We start from the raw sequence: 20,084 nt of genomic DNA on the forward strand, positions 1-20,084 counted from the left end.
GTTTCTTAGGATCCAGGGTATCCAAAAGATCACTGTGCATGCCTGACTTTGAGGATATCTGGGTTAGAACAATATAGGCTTTGTCAGAATAGAGCTCAAGAGGAATGTGGGAAGGATGGAGCAAGAAATGCAATGAGGCTTCCCTTAGTGAGAAGGGGGGCGGGGGTGTTTGGGACAGAGGCCCACTGCACCTGGTATTCTCAGGAGGTTTCCCGTCCTAGAACTGACCAGGCCATGCCTGCTTAGCTTCCGAGATCGGACAGGATCGGGCGTATTCAGGGTTGTATGGCAGTGGGCCGATGATGGGGGGGGGGAAAGAAGGAAGAAACACTTATTTTTTCTGTACTCTAATAAAACGGTACCACGATGGTCTGAAATGGTTTTTCCAGATAAGAGAGTGTATGGGGGTTAGTGGGATGAGGGCAAGTTTTTTCCTTTAAAATGGCCCACTGCACCTGGTATTCTCAGGAGGTTCCCCTTCCTAATACTGACCAGGCCATACCTGCTTAGCTTCCGAGATCGGACAAGATCGGGCGTATTCAGGGTAGTATGGCCGTGGGCCTTTCATAAAGGAGAAGGAGAGGTCACACGCTGCTTACTGTACTTTGCATAGATCAAGACTGAAATGGTCCGAAATGGTATTTCCAGAAAGGAGTGTGTGTAAAGAAAAAAAATTTGGGACAGAAAAAAGAAGGGGGGGGAAATCAATAGGGAGGTGTTGATTGTATATGTCTCCAAATGGGAGATCTAATAATAATAAATAATCATAGAGAACACCCCCAAAAAATTTCAAAGACTCGCTGTGTAATGTTGTGGAAGATATACTGACAAAAATTATTACTATATAGTGTGATCACTGAAAGGGTATATATAAGATTACATGGCTGAAATATGCTCTTCAGATGCAGGGTTGCTTGCTTACTAGGGGAGACCCACAGGGTAGATAAAGAGCTCAAGGCTGGCTCACAAAAAAATTTTTAGAACACAAAAATGTGTACTGTTACCTGCTCCATAGAAACAGAAACCAATTAATGAATGAAAAAAGATATATGTTTAGAGCTCAGGGCTGGCTCACAAAAGATACATTAAACCTTATTTCATCCTCTTGAGGACTGACATAACATTGGAAAATAATAATTTACACTCAATTGCTGCTGATAATACAAAAACTGCAAATACAAATATACATTAGTGTAAGGGATAAATAGCATAAATGTGATTGATATCCATTGGGGCATGAGCGGGGAGGTAATGAGGTATAGACTGTAAATAGTCCTATACTACAAACAGTGCTCCTGTTGCTATACAATAATGCCGCTGGAGCGAGTTGTCTTGGGGGAGAGTGGATGCTCAAGTCCTGGTGGTTAGGTACATTACCACAGCCGCAATGTGTGCGGTCAGTGTTATCCAGGAATCCCACAGCGTTCGCCCGCTAGCAGTGATGAGCGCGGCCGCCCGCTTCCAGACTGGGCGTGGCCGCGATGACGTCACCGAAGGACGTCTCTCGACGTACGTTTCACCTAGATAGGCTTGGTCACGAGAGCCTCTCTCTACTGCTCTCCTGTGACCAGTATATGAGTGCTGAATTGACCAATAAAGTTAGTGGAAGGATAATGGATAGATGACTAGACCAATCAGGTCATTACTGGAATGATAGATGCGGCCATTATGGAAAAGGGAAAAAGATAATTATGTGTGAGACAGGAGTAGGGAAACTGTGCATGATGATGATTGAAATTATGGGTTAATATGTATTAAATATATATGTAAATATATATCGAACGAAATATACATATATATATTTTATATATATATATATATATATATGTATGTATGACAATTATGATGAAAAATAAATGAAATAAAAATGAAAATACATATAAAATATATAAAATATAAAAAATCAAATTAAATTAAATATAAAATATATTTTTTTAATAAAAATATGATTTTTTTTATATAAAAAAAAAAATGAATGGATAAAGGAATTGGTGAATGACCTGTGGGAACATAAAAAGGGGAAGGACTGATGATGTCATGGATAGGTATGAAATGGAGAGTGTGACAAGGTGGTGTAAAATGGTGGGAGGAGTGAGATGTATGCGTTAGCGTGAATTGTGACAGAATTAAATAGAGTGAATATATGAGTAGGAGTACCGTGATGTGTGGGTATGTAAAGGATGTCAAAAAGATGGTGAGGAGTGTAGTATGAGTATGATGCAATAAAGAATGAGGAAAATTGGAATGTGAGTGAGGTGCGGAGGAGAAGTGAAAGGGAGGAAGGGGGGTTGGATGATAAGGACAGGGAGAAGTGGGGAAAGAAAGTGGGGGGAAAAGCGGGGGGGGGGAGGGAAGGGAGGGGAAAGAAAGGGATTGATGTTTTTATTGATATAATGTGATGTGATGAAAAATGAAAATGAAAAAGAAATGAAAATTGAAAAATAAAAATGATGATAAAAAATGAAAAGAAAAAAGAAAAAGAAAAGGAAAAGGAAAAAGATAAAATAATAAAGGGGGGAGAAAGGGGGAAGGGGGGGGGAAAGGGGAAAGGTTTTTTTTTTGGGGGGAGTATACCGGGAGCGATGATGGGGAACAGGAGATGGAGTGGGGCTAATCAGGGTTAGGATACCAAAAGGTAATATTGGGATCTAGTAATTAGGTATGTAGAAAGATGCTGTAGTTGATGTTTTCGTTCAGGCCTTTTGGCATAAGAGTGTCCAATTTGAAGATCCATTCTGATTCCTTCTTCTGAAGTGTCATGTTGTAATCTCCTCCTCTCAGGCCCATTTTTATGTGTTCCAGGCCTGAGATGTTCAAGTCCTTTACTCGGCTGTTGTGAAATTTTAGAAAATGTCTGGCGACTGTAGTGAGCTTCTTGAACGGAGTTGAATCAGATTTGGCGTTTCTCACTATACTCATATGTTCAAGTGCCCTCACTTTGAGCATGCGGGATGTCATGCCCACATATCTCAGGTTGCAAGTGCATGTGATGCAATAGATCACATTCTCCGTTCTGCAGTTGAAGAAATCCTTTATTGTGATCCGTTGATTAAATCTGTCCGTCACTTCTGTAAGGTTAGTGATATGTGGGCACAGCTTACAGTTGCCACACGGATAGCTGCCTTTGAGAGGTCTTGGCTTCGAAGGGTGTGAAAAGTAACTTTTTACTAATGTGTCTTTTAGATTTGGTGCCCTTCTCCAGCTCATGTTGATGTTCTTGCCTATATGGTCCGAGAGATCTTCATCCATTTTGAGGATATGCCAGTGTGTTTGTAAAATCTTTCTTGCGTCCTTCCAATTTGTGCAGAAATCCCCAATGAAGCGTAAAACATTTTTATCTGCTTTGGTTTTCTCAACCGGAAAAATCAAAGAGTCCCTTTCCACTTTTTGTACTTCAGATTTAGCTCTTTTGATGAGTCTGTTGCTGTATCCTCTCTCCTTGAGTCTAGCTGCCAATTCAATGCTTTTTGTCTGAAAGGTGGAATCTTCTGTACAATTTCTTTTTAATCTAAGGAATTCACCTTTGGGAATATTTCTGATGGTTGGTGGAAAGTGACTGCTCGTTGAATGGAGCAGGCTGTTGGTTGAGGTTGCTTTTCTGAAAATTTCTGTGGCTATGGTGTTGGTCTCATCTCGGTATATCCTAAGATCAAGGAATGGGATACTGGATTTACTGCTGGTATATGTGAACTTCATGTTGATCTGGTTATCATTGAGAGAGCGGATGTACTGGTCCAGTTTGTCTTGGGTACCATCCCAGATCATGAAGATATCGTCGATATAACGTATCCAGATTATGATATGGTTGGTGTACTCTTCTTGATTTTTTTTCCCCCTTTATTATTTTATCTTTTTCCTTTTCTTTTTTATTTTCATTTTTCATTTTTTATCATCATTTTTTATTTTTCAATTTTCATTTCTTTTTCATTTTCATTTTTCATCACATCACATCAATAAAAACATCAATCCCTTTCTTTCCCCTCCCTTCCCTTCCCCCCCCCCGCTTTTTTCCCCACTTCTCCCTGTCCTTATCATCCTACCCCCCTTCCTCCCTTTCACTTCTTCTCCGCACCTCACTCACATTCCAATTTTCCTCATTCCTGCTGCCCTAACACTGACCCCGGTGAGAAGGGCCCCGGCCACCTTCCTCCGCTTCAGGAAAGCAGGTGGGGAACAGCCACAAAGAATTTTCTGAGATATACAGGCCTAATCTCAAGAATCTATCCGGTACTTATATTTTATACACATATATATCACTCCATTTATCCTTAAATACTACACCATATGGCGCCTGTTCTTTTCCCCTGCCTTTACATATATTCACTCTATTTAATTCTGTCACAATTCACGCTAACGCATACATCTCACTCCTCCCACCATTTTACACCACCTTGTCACACTCTCCATTTCATACCTATCCATGACATCATCAGTCCTTCCCCTTTTTATGTTCCCACAGGTCATTCACCAATTCCTTTATCCATTAATTTTTTATTTTTATTTTTTTATTTATTTATATAAAAAAAAAAATCATATTTTTATTTAAAAAAAATTATTTTATATTTAATTTAATTTGATATTTTATATATTTTATATTTATTTCCATTTTTATTTCATTTATTTTTCATCATAATTGTCATACATATATATATATATATATATGTATATTTCGTTCTATATATGTTTACATATATATTTAATACATATTAACCCATAATTTCAATCATCATCATGCACAGTTTCCCTACTCCTGTCTCACACATAATTATCTTTTTCCCTTTTCCATAATGGCCGCATCTATCATTCCAGTAATGACCTGATTGGTCTAGTCATCTATCCATTATCCTTCCACTAACTTTATTGGTCAATTCAGCACTCATATACTGGTCACAGGAGAGCAGTAGAGAGAGGCTCTCGTGACCAAGCCTATCTAGGTGAAGCGTACGTCGAGAGACGTCCTTCGGTGACGTCATCGCGGCCACGCCCAGTCCGGAAGCGGGCGGCCGCGCTCATCACTGCTAGCGGGCGAACGCCGGGGGATTCCTGGATAACACTGACCGCACACATTGCGGCTGTGGTAATGTACCTAACCACCAGGACTTGAGCATCCACTCTCCCCCAAGACAACTCGCTCCAGCGGCATTATTGTATAGCAACAGGAGCACTGTTTGTAGTATAGGACTATTTACAGTCTATACCTCATTACCTCCCCGCTCATGCCCCAATGGATATCAATCACATTTATGCTATTTATCCCTTACACTAATGTATATTGGTATTTGCATGTTTTGTATTATCAGCAGCAATTGAGTGTAAATTATTATTTTCCAATGTTATGTCAGTCCTCAAGAGGATGAAATAAGGTTTAAATGTATCTTTTGTGAGCCAGCCCTGAGCTCTAAACCTATATCTTTTTTCATTCATTAATTGGTTTCTGTTTCTATGGAGCAGGTAACAGTACACATTTTTGTGTTCTAAAAAAATTTTTGTGAGCCAGCCTTGAGCTCTTTATCTACCCTGTGGGTCTCCCCTAGTAAGCAAGCAACCCTGCATCTGAAGAGCATATTTCAGCCATCTAATCTTATATATACCTTTTCAGTGATCACACTATATAGTAATAATTTTTGTCAGTAAATCTTCCACAACATCACACAGCGAGTCTTTGAAATTTTTTGGGGGTGTTCTCTATGATTATTTATTATTATTAGATCTCCCATTTGGAGACATATACAATCAACACCTCCCTATTGATTCTCCCCCCCCCCCCCCCCCCCCCTTCTTTTTTCTGTCCAAATTTTTTTTTCTTTACACACACTCCTTTCTGGAAATACCATTTCGGACCATTTCAGTCTTGATCTATGCAAAGTACAGTAAGCAGAGTGTGACCTCTCCTTCTCCTTTATGAAAGGCCCACGGCCATACTACCCTGAATACGCCCGATCTTGTCCGATCTCGGAAGCTAAGCAGGTATGGCCTGGTCAGTATTAGGAAGGGGAACCTCCTGAGAATACCAGGTGCAGTGGGCCATTTTAAAGGAAAAAACTTGCCCTCATCCCACTAACCCCCATACACTCTGTTATCTGGAAAAACCATTTCAGACCATCATGGTACCGTTTTATTAGAGTACAGAAAAAAGAAGTGTTTCTTCCTTCTTTTTCCCCCCATCATCGGCCCACTGCCATACTACCCTGAATACGCCCGATCCTGTCCGATCTCGGAAGCTAAGCAGGCATGGCCTGGTCAGTACTAGGACGGGAAACCTCCTGAGAATACCAGGTGCAGTGGGCCTCTGTCCCAAACACCCCCGCCCCCCTTCTCACTAAGGGAAGCCTCATTGCATTTCTTACTCCATCCTTCCCACATTCCTCTTGAGCTCTATTCTGACAAAGCCTATATTGTTCTAACCCAGATATCCTCAAAGTCAGGCATGCACAGTGATCTTTTGGATACCCTGGATCCTAAGAAACCATTTGGTATCCTTCACCATCCCTCTGATATTTTCACCTTCTTAATTATCTTATACCTCATTTGCTAAAAAGGTTAAATAAGATTTACACAAACAGATAATACTACACACGAGTCCCAATTTTTTATTCAAGGTTTAATTAAAGGTTATGTTTTAATATTATATATACTATTCCTATCATAACAAATGAGTGCTCCCAAACAAGGGTTTTTTGTCTTTTTCTCTAGCTTTTTCCACGTGTTTAGAGACTTCAGGTTTAAGATGGGTCGCACCGAACCGTCTGGTTTTGGAATGACAAAATGACTGGAGTAAAAACCCCTGTTGCATAACGGAGGAGGTACCGGAACCACCAACCCTGTCTGCAAAAGTTTTTGAAAAGCCTCTTGCAAGGTAACTTTTGCTGCGGGCAAAACTGGTAAACCCGATTTGAAAAATCTGTGAGGAGGAAGTTCATGAAATTCCAGCCAGTATCCCAGGAAAATGAGGTCCCTCACCCAAGGATCCCGGCAGGACTTCGTGGGCGAAGAGTTGAAGGCGAGCACCTGAAGGTCGCCTTGCTGCTGGGGCCAACCGTCACGCGGAAGGCTTAGCGGCAGGGGATCTGGTGGTCTGGTCCAGGAATGTAGCAGTTGAAGGTTTATGGGACTTACCATGAGATCCTCTCGGAGTGGTGGAGACCCCTCGGCCCCTGCCTCTGAACCTTGCCACACGAAAGGACTGCAAGGAGGGTCCAGTCTAAGAATATCTAGCAGGTGTCGCAGCAGACGGCAAATAGGTAGACTTGCATGCCGTTGCATGGGAGATCCATTTATTTAATTCGTCCACAAACAAGGTATCACCTGTAAAGGGAAGAATTTCTATACCCTTTCTGGAATCAGCGTCTGCTGACCATTGATGTAACCACAGAGCTCTGCATTGCCGAAACTGTCATAGCAGTAGTGCGGCCATTTATCTTACACAATTCCTCCCTGATAAAATTTGCAGCATCCTGAATGTGTTGCAGCAGAGTAAGGACCTCATCACCGGGCAAAGTGTCTAATCCATTAATATTATTATCGGACAACTTGACTACTGCCCTAGATATCCACCCACAAACTATTGTTGGGCGTTGTGCTACGCCCGCTGCCGTATATATTGCCTTGAGAGTGGTTTAAATTTTACGGTCAGCAGGGTCTTTAAGGGATATAGCCCCTGGCACCGGCAGTACCAATTTATAAGACAGTCTGGACACAGACGTATCGACTGACGGGGGGGTTCCCCATACCTTTCTGTCCTCAGCAGGGAGGGGAAAAGTAGATAAAAACCTCTAAGGAATTTTACATTTCTTGTCAGGGTTTACCCATGCCTGGCCAGGGAGTTTAATTCTTCAGACACAGGAAAAGTGGCTGAGGTCTTGGTTCTAACATTAAAGTACAACTCCTCATCTGGTTCTGTTTCCTGATCTGGTATGTGAAAATCCTCTCTTACAGCATAAATGAGGGCCTCCACACCGGGAGGAAAGAGAGCTGTCCTCACCCATATCATCATCATCATCCACATCAGGCTGATCAGAGTCAGAATCAGACTGGAGCACCTGTGGCAGTGAGCGTTTATGTGAAACCAACGGAGGGGGCTGAGATGTCTTTCTGGTATCTGCTGCTTTGGGCATACAATCAATAGACTGTTTTAACACCTGTCTCTCCTTTTTAGCTGCAGCTAATTCTGAATTCATTCTGAATCATGCTTTTAAAAGTTACTAGCCAGTCAGGTGCCTGTGAACGGTGTCCCTGTGGAGATAAGGAGCACTGTTCACACATAAGGGGCCCGCTGAAGAAGGGGTAGAGTTACAAGCAGCACACATAACCATGTCAACAGACATATTGTACAAAACTGTAATACAGCGCAGTTCACTGAAAAAACACCCCCACACAGAACATAGAGAGCCCTTGGAGTGACACAGAGAAACGGAGTCCAGCACACAGAACACAGCAGCGCAGTGTATGAAAAGATATGTATCACCTTATAGATGTGCAGCGGCGCTACCGCTGATGTGCTCCCCCCCTGCTATGACACCCTAGTACCAGTACAGAGTCTGCAACAGTATGGGTCCGTGGAAGAGCAGCGTGCATGCAGCCTTGATGATCCGCAGCAGCAGGAAATGGCAACTTCCCGCCTCCGGTCCCGCCCTCTGAGAAGCCCCGCCCCTGTAATGGTGCGCGGTCCCATAAATGTTTATACTGGCTGAAGTATTAGAAATAGTATACACAAAGCCTAATGACAGTGAGCCCGCTTAGCCAGTGTAGTCCGCGGCGGGCACCGCGGCTCATGGCCCGTGACAGTTGCCTGACATGCCGCCAAACAGTACCGGGGACCCGCTAACCGGGACCCCGGTGTTAACACTCACCGATTCTAACGTTCTTCGGCATCTGTTAGACACTGGTGGCTAGCTGCTGGCATAGGCACACAGTATGGTGTGTGAAACTGCACCTCAGGAGCTCAGTGTCCTGTCAGCTGGGATTACGAACCATTAACCCTCAGGAAGTTGGTTTGGTCCCACAAATCAGGTAGACTGGTTGACAACCAGTACTACCTGAAAATAAAGAACTAAAATAAAAAAAATAAAGGAAACTCTCTGGAGCTCCAGAGAAATGCACCTTGTGCACATTTTTCTAAACTGAGTCTGGTAGGAGGAGCATAGAGGGTAGGAGCCAGCACACACATACACACACTAAAGGTTTTTAAAGTGCCAGGCTCCAGTGTACCCAATCTATAACCCATGGTACTAAAGTACAGATACCCAGTATCCATCCACTAGGACGTAAGAGAAAATATCTTCTGCTTTGATGGTCCCAATGGAGTACAGTGGCCTCCATCATCCTTAAATGGAAGAAGTTCGGAACCACCAGGACTCTTCCTAGAGCTGGCTATCTAAACTGTGCGAAGGGGGGAGAAGGGCCCTAGTCAGGGAGGTGACCAAGAACCTGATGGTCAGAGCTGCAGCATTCCTCTGTGAAGAGAGAACCTTCCAGAAGGGCAACCATCTCTGCAGCAATCCACCAATCAGGCCTGTATGGTAGAGTGGCCAGACGAAAGCCACTCCTTCGTAAAAAGCTCATGGCAGCCCGCCTGGAGTTTGCCAAAATGCACCTGAAGGACTCTCAGACCATGAGAAACAAAATTCTCTGTTCTGATGAGACAAAGATTGAACTCCTTGACATGAATGCCAGGCCAATACCATCCCTACAGTGAAGCATGGTGGTGGCAGCTGTGGGAGACTAGTCAGGATAGAGGGAAAGATGAATGCAGCAATGTACAGAGACATCCTGGATGAAAACCTGCTCTAGAGCGCTCTTGACCTCAGACTGGGGTGACGGTTCATCTTTCAGCAGGACAACAACCCTAAGCACACAGCCAAGATAGCAAAGGAGTGGCTTCAGGACAACTCTGTGAAAGTCCTTAAGTGGTGCAGCCTGAGCCCAGACTTGAATCCGATTGAACATCTCTGGAGAGATCTGAAAATGGCTGTGCATCGACGCTTGCCATCCAAAGTGATGGAGCTTGAGAGGTGCTGCAAAAAGGAATGGGCGAAACTGCCCAAAGATAGGTTTGCCAAGCTTGCGGCATTATTTTCAAAAAGACTTGAGGCTGTAATTGCTGCCACAGGTGCATCAACAAAGAATTGAGCAAAGGCTGTGAATACTTATGTACATGTGATTTATAAGTTATTTATTTTTCATAAATTTTCAAAAATCTAGAATTTTTTTTCCAAAGTTGTCATTATGGGGTATTGTGTGTAGAAATTTGAGGGAAAAAATTAATTTATTCCATTTTGGAATAATGCTGTAATACAACAAAATGTGGAAAAAGTGAAGCGCTGTGAATACTTTCTGGATGCACTGTATACTCTGAGAAATTCTCCTGAGCAAGTTTAAACGTGATCTAGCTGTGTGGAGGTCTTATATTATCTTCTGGCTCGGTAGGATCATTGCTATTGAAATGAATTTGATTCCTCAGCTCCTTAAACTATTTCAAATTTTACCTATTAAAGCTCCAAACAAGGTTCTTAAAGACATCCAATCCCCTTTCCTGAAATTTGTCTGGAATGACAAAACTGCCAGAATTGCCCTAAACATTCTCAAACAACCTAGATTTTGAGGCAGGAGGGGCTACCCTGATATTACATTTTATTATTTGGCTTGTCATTTAAGCCAGATACCTGCAACCCATGTCCTGTCCCGTCCCCCCTCCCACCCACCTCATCCCCCTCCCCCAAAATTCTATCTCCTGGGTCGATTTGGAGGCTAATTCTCAAGGTTTTTATTTTTTTGGCCTTAATATGGTGATTGAGTAAGGTTCATAGACTTAATCTGACTAATTTCCTCCCCTAAGTCAACTTCTATAGTGTATATCTTTATGGAACTCGTCTGCCTTTTCACCCTTGTTCTATTTGAAACCTCCTACAAACTTTAGTACAGATGGTATTATACTTCAGACAACCTTTCTAAAAGGTTTCCCTCTTCCACCCCCGTTTGTTGACAGAACTGAGTCCGCAGAGGAACTCTCTTTCACATTTGGTGGACATGCCCCAGTATTGTTCCATTTTAGAATAACTTAATTTCCTATATTGAGATCCCCTCTCCTTGGACCCATGGGTGTTATTACTTGCTCGACCATTTTCAGACGTAGACCCCTAACTGAACAAACTATTTTCTCATATTTTAGCTGCAGTCAAATCTCTAATTTATAGAAACAGGAAGTCTACTAATTATTCCAGTCTGACTCCATACCAGTCTGCGTCTAGACCAGAAGTGTCATCATTCTGGTTCCAGCCCGGTCACCACTCCTTCAGTCTGGTTTCACTCCAATCCGGTTCTAGTCCAGGAGTGTCATCATTCCGGGTCCAGCCCGGTCAGCACTCCTTCAGTCTGGTTCTAGTCTAGTCCAGTACCAGTTCTATTCAAGAAGAATAATTCCTGTTCCAGCCTGGTCAGCAGTCTAGATCCAGATCTATATCTCCAGTGATATTATTCCAGTTCAAGCCAAGGTGACCCAGTTAGGGGTTCACGACTGGCCTGCCAGGTTAAGTGAATCCCTGGAGAAGAACACCGGTGGGTAAGACTCCTCGCCCCTGTTCTGTGTACAGGCAACAATCTGGTGCTAGTTCTACTGAATCATCTGTCTCTTTCCTAGCCTCAAGTCTATCTGACCTCATGAGCAACAAATATCTCAAACCATCAAGCTTTCGTCATAGTACAGCTCCAAGCACCAGTACCTCTGCCACAGGTTTGGAGTCATCCAAATACCAAACCCAGACAATTGATCCTTACCGGAGGGTCCTCTATGCCATCCTCGAGTTCTCCTCACTGGGATCCGCTCATTTGATTCAGTAAAGATATACCTTCCTAAGTATCATTATTACTTAAACAATGATTAATAGTTTGTTCTGTACCTGTTCCTTTCTTTTTGTTGTTTATCATTGCCCTTCTTTGCTTTCCACTCTCCTCTACCCCCTTATTTTTATGTTTTTCAGCAATGGTTATTTGCATATTTTGTATTGCAAACAAATTTGAAAACTTGGGAAATTTTGTACTGTACTCTATGGGGCAGATTCAAAAAGTTTGAAAAATCAGTTAGGAGTCTGTTTTTTCCTATCTAATAGACAGGAAAAAACAGACACCCAACTCACTTTTCAGACATTTGATTTCCACCCTATATGTCTTTATTGATTTGAATTTGTAATGTCTCCCTGAATATATACGTTATGGTAAGAACTTACCGTTGATAACGTGATTTCTCTTATGTCCACAGGTATCCACAGGATAACATTGGGATATTGTCGAGCGACAGCGAAAATGGCACCAACACGGTCACGAGCTTTCTGGTCTCCCAGGATGCATTGGGGCCTCCACTATATAGTCCCGCCCACTGACTCAGTCAGATCAGTTCTTTCCACAGCGTTTTTAGGCAGGAACATCAGGCAGAGACCTGTACAGGCGATAAGAACACACATGCACACCCTTCCATACAAGAAGGAAGAGGTTTTAGTGATTGTCTAGATCCTCAAATCAGATGCGTCAGGGTGGGATCCCTGGAGTTACCTGTGGACATAAGAGAAATCACGTTATCAACGGTAAGTTCTTACCATAACGTATATTTCTCTGGCTGGGTCCACAAGTTATCCACAGGATAACATTGGGATTCCCAAAGCCATTTTAGTGGTGGGGACGCTCCTGATTGCACAGGAGGACCTTTCGCCCGAAGTCTGCGTCATGAGAGGCAAAAGTATCCAAGGCATAATGTCTAATGAATGTGTTTATGGAAGACAACGTGGCTGCCTTACATATCTGTTCTGCTGAAGCACCCTGTTGTGCTGCCCAAGAAGGACCTACCTTACGTGTAGAGTGTGCAGAAACATTAGCCGGAGTAGGGAGATCTGCGTGAGAATAAGCTTCTGATATTACCATTCGGAGCCATCTCGCCAGCATCTGTTTACTAGCAGGCCATCCTCTTCTATGGAATCCGTAGAGGATGAAGAGAGAATCTGTTTTCCTGATGGCACTAGTACAATCTATGTAGATTCTTAAAGCCCGGACCACGTCCAGCGACGCTTCTCCCGCCGATGGTCCCGATACCTGAAAAGCTGGGACTACAATCTCTTCATTCAGGTGAAACTTTGATACCACCTTTGGAAGATAACTAGATCTCATTCTGAGAACTGCTCTGTCTGGAAAAAAACTTAGGAAAGGAGACTTACATGATAATGCTCCTAAATCTGACACTCTTCTGGCTGACGCCATAGCCAGTAAAAAAATAACTTTAACCGTTAACCACTTAAGATCTGCTCTCTCAAGTGGTACAAACAAAGGACCCTGGAGAAATTTAAGAACTAAATTCAAATCCCAGGGAGCTGCAGGAGGAACAAATGGAGGTTGAATATGTACTACTCCTTGAAAAAATGTACGTACATCCTGTAATTCAGCAATCTTCTGCTGAAACCATACAGTTAACGCTGAAACTTGGACCCTCAAGGAAGAACCTTTCAACCCTTTATCCAATCCTGCCTGAAGGAAATCCAAAATCCTAGCTACTTTAAAAGATCTCGGATTGAAATTTTTTCCAGTACACCAATGAATATAGGCTTGCCATATTCTATGATACACACGCCCGAAGAAGGCTTTCTTGCTCTAAGCATAGTTTGGATTACTTGTTTCGAAAATCCTTTAGCCTCTAAGATAGAGGTTTCAACAGCCACGCCGTCAAAGACAGGCGATCCAGATGACTGTGACAACAAGGACCCTGCATTAGCAGATCTGGACGTTGAGGGAGCAGTATCGGTGCTTCCACGGACATTCTCAACAGATCTGTGTACCAACGCCTTCATGGCCAAGCTGGAGCTATTAGAATGATCGCTCCTTTTGCCTGTTTTATCTTTCTTATTACTCTGGGTAACAGAGATATTGGAGGGAACAGATATGCCAGCTGAAACCTCCATTCTACTGACAGTGCGTCTACAAGGACCGCTCCTGGGTCCCTTGTTCTCGATCCGTACCTCGGAACTTTGTTGTTTAGACGAGACGCCATAAGGTCTATCTCCGGTAGACCCCATCTGTTCACCAGTGTCTGAAACACTTCTGGGTGTAGTGCCCATTCGGTTTCCTGAATGGTGTGCCGACTGAGAAAATCCGCTTCCCAGTTTAGTACACCCGGGACAAATACTGCTGACAATGCTGGGAGATGGAGTTCTGCCCATTTTAGAATGGGAGTTACTTCCTCCATCAATCTCTTGCTGTGAGTTCCTCCTTGATGATTGAGGTATGCTACTGCCGTCGCATTGTCTGAGCGGATCTGGACTGGTCTTCCTTGTAGATTGTCCTTTGCCTGAACTAAAGCCAAGTAAACGGCCCTTATCTCCAACAGATTTATCGGCGGGCGACTTTCCCTTGCGGTCCATTTTCCCTGGAACCATAGGCTTCAGAGTACCGCCCCCCAGCCTTGCAGGTTGGCATCTGTTGTCAGGACTTGCCACTCTTTTATCCAAAAGGGTCTCCCCTTGTTTAAATGGTCTGTCTGTAGCCACCACGCTAGAGACCTTTTTAAAGTTTCCAGTAAATGTATCATCTGCTTCTTTATCGTCTGATGATTTCCGTTCCATTTGGTCAGAATAAGGTGCTGCAACGGTCTGGAGTGGAATTGCGCATATTCCACCATGTTGAAGGTTGATACCATCAGACCCAACAGTCGCATTGCTGCATGGACTGACATTGTCTGGGCTTGCAACGCTTCCCGAGCCATGACCTGCACCTTGACTATCTTTTTCTCTGGTAAGAGAACTTTCTGTAGGTCTGAATCCAATATGGCCCCCAAATGAAAACCATCCGCTGTGACGGATTCAGGGACGACTTTTCCCAATTTATGAGCCACCCGTGTCTCTGTAAACAAACTATTGTCTGTTGAAGATGGCTCAACAGTAAATCTTGCGACTGTGCTAAGATTAACAGGTCGTCGAGGTATGGGAATATTCTTATCCCTTGTTTGCGCAGACAAGCTGCCATAACCACCATGATCTTGGTAAACACCCTGGGTGCTGTAGCTAGCCTGAACGGCAGAGCTTGGAACTGGAAATGTTCCTGGAGGATGGCAAACCTGAGGTAACACTGATGTGATAGTGCTATAGGCACATGTAGGTAAGTATCCCGTACATCCAGAGATACCATGTAATCTCCCGGTTCCATAGCCAACATTATAGAGCGTAACGTCTCCATGTGGAACTTCCGGATCCATATGTATTTGTTCAACATTTTCAGATTTACAATTGGTCGGTATGACCCATTTGGTTTCTGGATTAGAAATAGATTGGAGTAAAACCCCTGTCCCCTTTGTGATGGAGGTACTGGGACAATCACACCTGACTGCAGTAATTTTTGGACTGCTTCTTGCAGGGCATTGGCCTTCGACTCTATACGAGACGGGTTGGTGCAAAAAAATATTTGAGGAGGCTGCCTCCTGAATGGGAACCCATACCCCTGAGATACTACCTTCTGCACCCAAGCATCTGCTGTTGACTGTTGCCATGTGTGTGCAAAAAGAAGGAGTCGGCCCCCAACCTTGGAATCCTCCAGGCGGAGGCCCGTCTCTTCAGGCTGACGGTTTCTGTTCAGGTTTGGAAGCTGGCTTTTTGCTAGCCCACTGCTTCCTACCCCTGGATTTAAACTGGGGTTGCTTAGGCTCCTCTTTAGCTTTTGCTTTGCTTTGCCAACGAAATGAGCGAAATTTTAAACACTTAGACTTAGTGTTATAAGCAGCCGGAAATCTGACCTTTTTCGATTCAGCCTCTGATTCTAGGATATCCGATAAAGGTTTTCCAAATAATATATTACCGACAAAAGGCAATGCTTCCAATTCTTTCTTAGACTCCGCATCTGCCTTCCAGGTCCGTAGCCAAACTGCTCTGCGAGCGACTACTGTCAAGGCTGAAGCTTTAGAAGCAACTGTGCCTACATCAATTGCTGCTTCTTCCAAATACTGGGCAGATTGTCTTAAACGGCAAAAACGATCCTCTCGCTCCCTAGTAGGAGAAGGGATGTCATTCTCTAGTTCCTCTATCCATTTGCCCATTGCCTTTGCTACCCAGGCCGAAGCCATAGCAGGTCTTACCACTGCTCCTACTAGAGAAAAAATATTTTTCAACAGGCTCTCTACCCTTCTGTCTGTGACATCATTCAATGAGGTAGATGACAGTGGTAAAGCAGATTTATGCACGAGTCGCAGAACATGTGCATCTACTTTTGGAGGAACTTTTCTTTTCGAACAATCCACAGCAGGAAATGGATAATAAGAATCCAATCTCTTAGGAATCTTATACTTTTTACTGGGCGCTGCCCAAGACTCATCCATCATTTCCGTCAGCTCATCTGACGCTGGGAATTCAGCTTTCACTGATTTTGTTCGTTTAAATACAGGTGCTTTTGTTTTTAACACTGTCTTGGCTGGCTCTTCCAACGAAAGAACAGACTTTACAGCATTAATAAGTTCAGCTACATCTTCTGATCTAAAGCTCTGCGACTGATCATCATACGGAGTTGAATCTATTGTATCATCATCATCCGATGTATCATCTTGTGTAGTCTGCCACACAAATGTATCTGTCTTAGTCTTACCTGCCCCTTGGTTGCTTGTAGAGGCTACTGGAACCAAACCATAGGAAGGGAGCTGCATGTATGGGTTCATAGTGTAACCTAACCCTTGAGGTGGTGCTACCGGAGCTAACCTGTCCGCTATTGAAGACAGAGTCTTTGCGAACATATTCCATGGTGGCTCTGTTGGTGGTTGAACTAACTCCTGTTTTTTACTTCGCTGAAAAGCGAAACAGTTTGCACACAAACTCTCATAAGTGACCAATTGATTCATATCAATTACCCCTGACTTACAAGATAAGCATGTTAGGGCTGTAGGAGTGCTTGATAAATTCTCCTCATCACTTTTGCCGCTCACAGACATGGTATTAACTAGTTACTGACTACACAATTTGTGACTGAAAATCACCCTATATGTCAGTATATAGAGGGGAGATCAATCTGACCACAGTGCACCTGATTTGAGGGTCAGAACAGGACTGACATTACACAGAAAAGTCAGCACACATACCAGCAGTCAGTCACATGTTAAAGCATTAGACATTGCCATATGAGAATACAACCTCCATAACAACTTTTACATAAGTAGGAAAATTGTACTTCTATTTTAAACTGGTTCTTTTTTCAACATAGCATGCAGATAGGTACTAAAAATTAACAATGCATACTAAGATGTAGAGAGAATTTTTAGTACTGTATACCTTGCCTCCGTAGAGTGGGATACAGGGAGACTCACCACACTTCCATATCCAAGCAAATACGTTCGTAAGACGCTGAGTGGATTCAGACGCTACTGGTGTACACTGCCGCTCTTAATAACTGATAACGGACACGGACGCTGAGCAACTTCCACGTGTATGCAGACGCTAAAGCCTGCGTCTCGGTCTGGGCGGGCTTATCTCCAGTGTACACAACCGCAGCGTCTAAGCTGCGACCGAGTACCCTCGTGGTAGCGTCTGAGCCGGAAGTGAGGTCATTTAGTTTATGAAACGAGAAACACGCGGGAACTGGCCATGAACTCGGAGGAGGGATGGCCAGGAGAGCGTCTGAATCCCCCTGTTGACTTAAACTCCCAGGATCGCGGCCTCTACCTAGTCCTGGTGCCTATGATCCCCGGAGCGGAGCGCTGTCGCACTCTAGATGTTCGGCGCATCAACATACTGTTTGTAGTCTCCACCAAAATCAGTGTAGCTGTGTCCTGACACCTCTAGTAAGAGGAAGTCCATAGACTCACCGTCTCCCCATGCTCCGGCCACAGCCTGGTTACGTCTGCTAGACCTGCTAGAACATCCGACACAGACGCCCGTCGAGACAGCACTGATACCCGAAAGTAAGCGTTGTTGCGACCAGGTGGGGAGTTGTTGGAGCGACTCTTTCTAGAATGCGTTTAAGACGCTGTTAAGATAAGTCGCTCAAAAAAAACAATATAGTAAGTGTATAAAAATAAAACAATAAAAAATCTTAAGGCTGTTCTCACAGCAGCCCTGTGACCATGCGGCTTCCTGCCGCACCAAGCAAAAAACTGATCTGACTGAGTCAGTGGGCGGGACTATATAGTGGAGGCCCCAATGCATCCTGGGAGACCAGAAAGCTCGTGACCGTGTTGGTGCCATTTTTGCTGTCGCTCGACAATATCCCAATGTTATCCTGTGGATAATACTGTGGACCCAGCCAGAGAAAAAGTGTTTTAAAAAAACATAGCTAAGATGCTCAGCTTTTGTTTCTCCCTTGTAACACACCAGAAATGGGAGAATTGTAGCTTAAGCACTGGTCCAATGATTGCTCTGGGCAAAATCAAAATCTGAAATAAAAATACTAAAAATAAATTAAGCCTTCTGCTAGTTCAAACCCATCAAGTAGCACCATCCATCCATAGCATCAGTATGAAATTGTAATGATCTGTAGTAAGCTTTCTTAAAATATGTGAAAGACATAACATTATCCCAAAAGTTGTAAATACTTTTGTATTAACATACTGTGTATGTTAATACAAAGGAGATACATTAACAGCAATGAAGATGTCTAGACAGAATTGTTTTTAAAGTACTGAAAATAAGATCTAAGTGAGCCCATCATAAACCCAAAATAAAACTTTGGGGATTTAGTAATAACAGTGTGAACAATCATTTTTTTCTTCAAAAATTGTAAAATCGCTTTTTAAGAAAATCAATATTTTGTTTTTTAAATTTCCTTTATTTTTCATTTTTATTGAATCATACTGCATATTGAGTCATATGTAAGCCCATAACAAAATGTTAAAAATGAGACCTTAATCAACGCTCTGGCTCAATTAAGGGAGTTGCAAATGCAATTTGAAAAAACTTTAATAGCAAATTTTTCAATAAAAAAAATTCCAACTTTAAAGGCAAATAACTTCAAAGCAAGTGTACTTATTAGCCTAATATTTGGGTTCTCTTTACACCCATGGCAGAATTTATAATACAAAATTTAATTGAAATTAGAGATGGCAAGGTAGAATTTTTTTGAAATAATATTTATTACTAGCTGGAGTACCCTGCGTTGCCGGGGATTTTAAGAATGTCTATTTACAAAAATAAATTTAAAAATTAAACACACAGTATAAATAACATTGTACATAGCTGAATACCCATGCTTTGCTACGGGATGAGGATGGTAAATTAGAATGATAGCTGTTCGTTAATTTACGTTGGTTGGAGATCTAGTATATAGGCATATATTGCTTCCCTGACGCACTTTGTTTAGTGGCCGGATCCCTTTTTGGTCCCCCAAGGGACCCTGCTATTCCCACTATACAACTTTCAGTCTGTGGCTTCCTGCTGCCTCCATTACCCTCCTCAAACTATGTCAGTGCCCCTGTGAAATTATCAATTTTTTTACAGTTTCTTATATAGCGCAGCACATTATGTATCTCCTGAAATACTTTATGCTGCTGTGGGACCATGCTACTTCCACTATATAACTCTGTGTGTTGGTTTGTGCTACCTGCATTCCCTTCCTCACATCATGTCACTGGCCCTGTCACATGCAGCCCTGTCATCACTGACATATCATGCATGTCCTGATATAGTCTGTGTTGCTGGCGCACCCCTATGGGATGCTAGTGGTGTGTTACACTCTGGGAACAAACACTGTGGGGGTAAGTCATATGTGTAGCAAGTTTGGTGTAAATTGCTCCAGCCATTCCAGAGGCATGCTGTCTGCGGAAAATCTCTGTGCTGCTGCCTCACCCCTAGGTGTGCTAGGGGTGTCTTACCCCCAACAGTGTTTGTTCCCAGCTTGTAAGTCATATGTGTACCAAGTTTGTTGTAAATTGGTCCAGGCATTCCGGAGTTATGCAGTCTGCTGACATACTCTATGCTGCTGTCCCACCCCTAGGGGTGCTAGGGGTGTCTGACCCCTACAGTGTTTGTTCCCAGATTTTAAGTCAGATGTGTACCAAGTTTGGTGTAAATTGCTGAAGGTCTTACACAGTTATGCTGTCTGCTGACATACTCTGTGCTGCTGCCTCACCCCTAGGGGTGCTA

General features: G+C 43.1%; 1 protein-coding gene and 4 pseudogenes across 3 annotated transcripts in view; 2 read left to right on the forward strand and 3 right to left on the reverse strand.

Moving 5' to 3' along the window:
• The window catches only part of FOXJ3 (forkhead box J3), an 886,133-nt gene that overhangs the window by 353,049 nt on the left and 513,000 nt on the right, over positions 1–20,084 (reverse strand). The gene's annotated exons all lie outside the window — the stretch shown is intronic.
• LOC134967055 (5S ribosomal RNA) lies at positions 180–297 on the reverse strand (annotated as a pseudogene).
• On the reverse strand, positions 444–561 carry LOC134967801 (5S ribosomal RNA; annotated as a pseudogene).
• On the forward strand, positions 5,909–6,026 carry LOC134967814 (5S ribosomal RNA; annotated as a pseudogene).
• On the forward strand, positions 6,171–6,288 carry LOC134968139 (5S ribosomal RNA; annotated as a pseudogene).

Source organism: Pseudophryne corroboree, chromosome 10 (assembly GCF_028390025.1).
Source record: "Pseudophryne corroboree isolate aPseCor3 chromosome 10, aPseCor3.hap2, whole genome shotgun sequence".
Lineage (NCBI taxonomy): Eukaryota > Metazoa > Chordata > Amphibia > Anura > Myobatrachidae > Pseudophryne > Pseudophryne corroboree.